This window comes from Idiotropiscis lumnitzeri, unplaced genomic scaffold, assembly GCF_059441095.1.
Source record: "Idiotropiscis lumnitzeri isolate Australia: NSW breed Sydney's pygmy pipehorse unplaced genomic scaffold, RoL_Ilum_1.0 HiC_scaffold_39, whole genome shotgun sequence".
Taxonomy (NCBI): Eukaryota; Metazoa; Chordata; class Actinopteri; order Syngnathiformes; family Syngnathidae; genus Idiotropiscis; species Idiotropiscis lumnitzeri.
In genome coordinates this window covers 303,976-311,457 of record NW_028283577.1, presented here as the reverse complement: position 1 = coordinate 311,457, position 7,482 = coordinate 303,976, and the positions used below count along the sequence as shown (strand labels likewise).

The 7,482-nt window shown below is 45.6% G+C and overlaps 1 long non-coding RNA gene across 1 annotated transcript; it reads right to left on the bottom strand.

Annotated features, from left to right (window-relative positions):
* Positions 1-2,231: 2,231 nt before the first annotated feature.
* LOC148315785 (uncharacterized) lies at positions 2,232-7,111 on the bottom strand. The gene is made up of 3 exons (XR_015840574.1): positions 7,008-7,111; positions 6,832-6,932; positions 2,232-2,307 (listed from the first exon to the last, which is right to left on the bottom strand). It is a non-coding gene; the product is annotated as an uncharacterized LOC148315785 (long non-coding RNA).
* Positions 7,112-7,482: the final 371 nt, after the last annotated feature.

The window sequence follows — 7,482 nt, the reverse complement described above, 5'->3', positions numbered from 1 at the left end:
GCATGCTCGCGTCACAGTAAGCCGAAGAGGAGCACCTTCCCCGGGCACGGGCGGTTCCAAGCGGCCCCTAAGTTTAACCGAATGGAAGCTCCGGAGGAGGAGGGCATGCTCGCGTCACAGTAAGCCGAAGAGGAGCACCTTCGCCGGGCACGGGCGGTTCCAAGCGGCCCCTAAGTTTAACCGAATGGAAGCTCCGGAGGAGGAGGGCATGCTCGCGACACAGTAAGCCGAAGAGGAGCACCTTCCCCGGGCACGGGCGGTGCCAAGCGGCCCCTAAGTTTAACCGAATGGAAGCTCCGGGGGAGGAGGGCGGGCGTGTGTCACAGTTAAGCCGAATTGGAACACCTCTTCCGCCCGGGCACGAACGGAGCGCGAAGCTGTCAGTTATGAATGAATAAATGAATAAATAAATAAATAAATAAAGAATGCCACCTTTCATTTCACAGGGCACACCGGACGGCGTACCAGCAGGTAAAAGTCGGAGTAATTAAATAAATACAAAAAGAATGGCTGGGGAATAAAAAAATAATACGTTTTAATAATAATTTGGTTTTTTTGTTATAACATGAATTTCACTCTCTCTCTCTCTCCTCGTATATATATATATATATATATATATATATATATAAATATATATATATATATATATATTTATATATTTATTATATATATTGTATTTTTTTTTAAGCATTTTTGAAGGTGCGCCGCTACTTCGCGGATTTTCAGTTTTTGCGGGTGGTCTCGGTCCCCATTATAATATAATAATAATAATATAATATTCCCTTTATTAGTCCCACAATGGGGAAATTTGAGATTCTAACCCAGGCCTCGTGGGGAGACTGGGTCCTGAACGCGGCGCCTTAGACCACTCGGCCATCCTGGCAGCCATAATAATACTAATATTCCCTTTATTAGTCCCACAATGGGGAAATTCGAGATTCGAACCCAGGCCTCCTGGGGAGACTGGGTCCTGAACGCGGCGCCTTAGACCACTCGGCCATCCTGGCAGCCAAAGAAATCATGCGAGGCACATCAGGTGGGGATCGAACCCGCGCCGACAATACGTGCTTGCACTGCAATTCTTGTCATTGACCATTCGACCATTTTAACATTAACCGCGATAACCGAGGGTTCACTGTACTCCATAAAATTTACAAAAAGCGAGGTGAAACACTCAACCAGGGCTGCTTTTTTGAACATTTCTCGAGGGCCATGGCGAGCCATTTCAAAAAAGCTGCACAACTAACGGATAAAATATTGATAAATTTGCTCTGCCTGATGTGTGTGTAAAGTTTCACGAGTTGTCGTTCATATTTAGAACCTCATAATCAGCGTTGTTTTATTGCCGAACAGTGCAATGCCACTCCCACAACTTTTCACGAAAAAGGATGAATTTCGTATTGTGACATCCTCATGGCCGAAACAGTCATCCGAGCATATATGAGGGCGACCTTGTTGAGTTGCACGGAGAAAAACATCCAAGAAAATAATTTGTATTAGCTTTTACCAGTTGGTGGCGCTACTACTACGATGAAAAATAAGTTGGTAGATGTCTTCAGGGCTGAAGTATCCTCAAATGTGTACAACTTCGAGAAGATAGGATCATCTGAGTCATGTTGCCGGAGCTTTTGTTGCCACAAAGTACAATCGGACTTTTCAGCACCGTAATAGCCACGCCTTTTGCCAAAACGTCACAAAATTCGGCAGAGAGTAAGATCATTGTCTTGAGTCTTTTCTGACAAATTTTCAGTCGGATTCGTCAAAAGGGCACCGTGCAGTATGTGAAAATTAAAATAAAAACACATTTTTGATTCCACTTGGCGGCGCTGTGTGTATAACAAAATAATAACATTAAGATGTCTTCAGGTCGGGACGTTTTATTTACAGGTGAAGGTTTGGATTTTTAGGAGCATGTGCAGGGGAGTTATTAAGCATTCATTTATTTGTATTAGGTTCATTTTGTCTTCTTATTATTGATATTTGACAGATTCATTAAAAGCAGACAATTATGTTTTAGGTTAATTTTTTACCTGACATGTTTCGGCGAGTCTTTCGCCTTCTTCAGAGTGTCGCATGATGGTGTCTTGAGACCCGTCTTTATCAGCTGATGTTCCATGAGGGTGTGACTTACCTGTCAAAAAAATGAAAAATCAGAGCAGTAAAAGAACAAGCACAACATGAATATTACAAATCAGCAATCACTGACCACTGCAAAAGGGAAAACCACATCATGGACCGGGAGAAGGGCAGGGTCATCCGCAACGAAGAGAACAAACAACAGCGCTGGATCAGAGAGGCCATTGAGATCTGCAAGCGAGGCATAAAAACCATGAACAGAGACAAGGGAGCCTTCATCCTCTCTACCACCTGGAGCAGCATCTTGGCGGAGTGAACGGACAGCGGGGGGCGTGACTTGCCTTCATTCTTGTGACAGGTAAGTCACGCCCTCATGGAACATCAGCTGATAAAGACGGGTCACAAGACACCATCATGTGACACTCTGAAGAAGGCGAAAGACTTTCATATTGTGACATCCTCAAGGCCTAAACACTCATCCGAACAAACATAAGGTAGATTTTGTTAACCTGCCCGGAGAAAAACATCAACGAAAATAATTTGTATTTGTTTTAACCAGTTGGTGGCGCTACCACTGCGATCAAAAATAAGTTGGCAGCCGTCTTCAGGGCCTGAATATCCTCAAATGTGAAAAATTTCGAGAAGATGGATCATCTGAATCATTTTGCAGGAACTTTTGTTGCCACGGAGATTAATCAGACTCTGCGGCACCGTAATAGCCACGCCCTTCGAAGGAAAGTCACAAAAATAGGGATAGAGTAAGATCAATGTCTTGAGTCTTTTCTAGCCAATTTTCAATCGGATTCGTTAAAAGGGCACCGTGCAGTACGTCAAAATGTATAAAATTATATTGATTGGCGCAAGGTGTATAACTGAATATAAACATATCGATGTCTTCAGGTACCGACTCTTTATGTACATGTGAAGTTTTGGATTTTTAGCAGCATGTGCAGGAGAGTTATTAAGCATTTTGTCCATTGCGGCGAAGGAAATCTTAAGTGAAAACTTCGAAGCCCCGCCCCCGTTCATATAGTATTTCGGAAACAAAAGATTTTAGCCCCAGTGTTTGTCCCAGGTCTTAAGATGCTACAGACAGAATTTTAAGGCAATCAGATGAAGCCTTTAGGATCAGGGTGCAAAAGAATGACCCCTGTAAACATGCAAAAAAGGGCAAAAGTCGGACTTTCAAAAATTCATAACTCACTTCCTGTTCATATTAGACGTTAAAATATCAAATTTTTCGCCATGCCCGATGAGACTGCCAAGTTTGGTGAATTTTTGTGCATGTTTCGGGGGTCAAAAATGCGATCGAACAATCGGAAAAATAATAATAATAATAATTTCTACAAAAACAATAGGGACTTCGCAGCCGTCGCAGCTCGGGCCCTAATAACAATAGGGACCTCGCAGCGGTCACTGCTCGGGCCCTAATAATATTAATAATAATAATTTCCACAAAAACAATGGGGACCTCTAGCGGTCGCTGCTCGGGCCCTAATAATAATTTCTACATAAACAATAGGGACCTCGCCGCGGTCGCTGCTCGGGCCCCAATAATAATTTCTACACAAAGTCCATTGTGGTGACCCGCCCCCTTTTAAGTAAATTCAAAATGGCCGACTTCCTGTAAAACCTAGCTCATTGCTCCAAGAGACTTTTTTGTAGGTCTTGGTCTTATACATACAGTGAACCCTCGCTACTTCGCGGTTCACCTTTCGCGGGTTCAGTGCTTCGCGGGTATAAAAAATATTCGGGGGCATTGTAGTTTCGCCGAGCGGCACGACGGGGCGCTGGAGCGGTTAGACGGCCGGCGTGCGCCGAAGAAGAGCGTGGGCGAAGAGGAGAGTGGACGAAGAAGAGCACGTTCCCCCGGACACGATCGGTGGCGACGTTTCGCGCGGTTCGGACCGTACCAGAGCTCCGGCCGGCGTGCGTGGCAGTTAAGCCGTAGAGGAGCACCTTCCCCGGGCACGGGCGGTGCCAAGCGGCCCCTAAGTTTAATGGAATGGAAGCTCCGGAGGAGGAGGGCATGCTCGCGTCACAGTAAGCCGAAGAGGAGCACCTTCCCCGGGCACGGGCGGTTCCAAGCGGCCCCTAAGTTTAACCGAATGGAAGCTCCGGAGGAGGAGGGCATGCTCGCGACACAGTAAGCCGAAGAGGAGCACCTTCCCCGGGCACGGCGGTGCCAAGCGGCCCCTAAGTTTAACCGAATGGAAGCTCCGGGGGAGGAGGGTGGGCGTGTGTCACAGTTAAGCCGAATTGGAGCACCTCTTCCGCCCGGGCACGAGCGGAGCGCGAAGCTGTCAGTTATGAATGAATAAATGAATAAATAAATAAATAAATAAAGAATGGCACCTTTCATTGCACAGGGCACACCGGACGGCGTACCAGCAGGTAAAAGTCGGAGTAATTAAATAAATACAAAAAGAATGGCTGGGGAATAAAAAAATAATACGTTTTAATAATAATTTGTTTTTTTTGTTATAACATGAATTTCACTCTCTCTCTCCCCGTATATATATATATATATATATATATATATTGTATTTTTTTTTAAAGCATTTTTGAAGGTGCGCCGCTACTTCGCGGATTTTCAGTTTTCGCGGGTGGTCTCGGTCCCCATTAACCGCGATAACCGAGGGTTCACTGTACTCCATAAAATTTACAAAAAGCGAGGTGAAACACTCAACCAGGGCTGCTCTGCATGTTGTGCTGGGCCACCTGGAACAACAGCGGAGCTATGCAAGGATGCTCTTTGTGGACTACAGCTCGGCATTCAACACAATCATCCCAGACATCCTCGTCGCCAAACTGGACACTCTCGGCCTCCCTGCCCTCACACACATCTGGATTAAGGACTTTCTGACCAACAGACCCCAGACTGTGTTGCTCGGCCCCTACACGTCCTCCACCCTCATGGTGAGCACCGGTTCCCCCCAAGGATGCGTGCTGAGCCCTCTCCTGTACGCCCTCTACACCTACGACTGCAGCCCGGCCCACGGCAACAACACCATCGTCAAGTTTGCTGACGACACGACAGTGGTCGGTCTGATCTCGGAAGGTGACGAGACAGCCTACAGAGAGGAGGTAGGGAGACTGACAACTTGGTGCAAGGACAACAGACTGCACCTTAACTCTGCTAAAACAAAGGAGATTGTCGTCGACTTCAGGAGGAACAAGACGCTGCCGCACCCCTCTGCATCGAAGGCGTGTGTGTGGAGAGGGTCCACACGTTCAAGTTCCTGGGAGTACAGATCTCCGATGACCTTTCTTGGAGTCACAACACCACAGCAGTGGTAAAGAAGGTCCGCCAACGTCTGCACTTCCTGAGAGTCCTCAGGAAATTCAACCTGGACAGGAAGCTGCTGCTGGCCTTCTACCACTCGTCCATCGAGAGCCTGCTGACGTACTGTGTCTCCACCTGGTACAGCGGCTGCACTGAGGCGGACAGAGTGAGGCTCCAGAGGACAGTCAAAACAGCGCAAAGGATTATTGGCTGCCCTCTCCCCTCGCTGTCGGACATCTACACCGCCCGGTGCCTCAGAGGGGCTCTCAACATCGTCAAAGACAATACCCACCCAAACTCACACCTGTTCGACCGGTTGCCCTCTGGCAGGCGCTACAGATGCATCAAATCAAGGACCAATAGACTGAGAAACAGTTTCTTTCCGAGAGCCATCTCCATACTGAACTCTCACACACACACGAGACCACCCTAACCTTGCAAAACAGCATTGTGATGTGTTTCTATATGCCCTATTCAGTACTGAATTCCATTGCACTGTCTTATTTATTTATCTAATTTATATATTGTCTGTATTATTGTTGTATTGCACTGGAGAGGGGAGCCCTCTAATCTCGTTGCACACTTGAGTACAATGACAATAAAGGGATTTCTATTTCTATTCTATTCTTTTTTTAACTTTTCTCGAGGGCCAAGGCGAGCCATTTCAAAAAAGCTGCACAACTAACGTATAAAATATTGATAAATTTGCTCTGCCTGATGTGTGTGTAAAGTTTCACGAGTTGTCGTTCATATTTAGAACCTCATAATCAGCGTTGTTTTATTGCCGAACAGTGCAATGCCACTCCCACAACTTTTCACGAAAAAGGATGAATTTCGTATTGTGACATCCTCATGGCCGAAACAGTCATCCGAGCATATATGAGGGCGACCTTGTTGAGTTGCACGGAGAAAAACATCCAAGAAAATAACTTGTATTAGCTTTTACCAGTTGGTGGCGCTACTACTACGATGAAAAATAAGTTGGTAGATGTCTTCAGGGCTGAAGTATCCTCAAATGTGTACAACTTCGAGAAGATAGGATCATCTGAGTCATGTTGCCGGAGCTTTTGTTGCCACAAAGTACAATCGGACTTTTCAGCACCGTAATAGCCACGCCTTTTGCCAAAACGTCACAAAATTCGGCAGAGAGTAAGATCATTGTCTTGAGTCTTTTCTGACTAATTTTCAGTCGGATTCGTCAAAAGGGCACCGTGCAGTACGTGAAAATTAAAATAAAAACACATTTTTTATTCCACTTGGCGGCGCTGTGTGTATAACAAAATAATAACATTAAGATGTCTTCAGGTCGGGACGTTTTATTTACAGGTGAAGGTTTGGATTTTTAGGAGCATGTGCAGGGGCGTTATTAAGCATTCATTTATTTGTATTAGGTTCATTTTGTCTTCTTATTATTGATATTTGACTGATTCATTAAAAGCAGACAATTATGTTTTAGGTTAATTTTTTACCTGACATGTTTCGGCGAGTCTTTCGCCTTCTTCAGAGTGTCGCATGATGGTGTCTTGAGACCCGTCTTTATCAGCTGATGTTCCATGTGGGTGTGACTTACCTGTCAAAAAAATGAAAAATCAGAGCAGTAAAAGAACAAGCACAACATGAACATTACAAATCAGCAATCACTGACCACTGCAAAAGGGAAAACCACATCATGGACCGGGAGAAGGGCAAGGTCATCCGCACCGAAGAGAACAAACAACAGCGCTGGATCAGAGAGGCCATTGAGATCTGCAAGCGAGGCATAAAAACCATGAACAGAGACAATCCTCTCTACCACCTGGAGCAGCATCTTTGCGGAGTGAACGGACAGCGGGGGGCGTGACTTGCCTTCATTCTTGTGACAGGTAAGTCACGCCCTCATGGAACATCAGCTGATAAAGACGGGTCACAAGACACCATCATGTGACACTCTGAAGAAGGCGAAAGACTTTCGTATTGTGACATCCTCAAGGCCTAAACACTCATCCGAGCAAATATAAGGTAGATTTTGTTAACCTGCCCGGAGAAAAAAATCAACGAAAATAATTTGTATTTGTTTTAACCAGTTGGTGGCGCTACCACTGCGATCAAAAATAAGTTGGCAGCCGTCTTCAGGGCCTGAA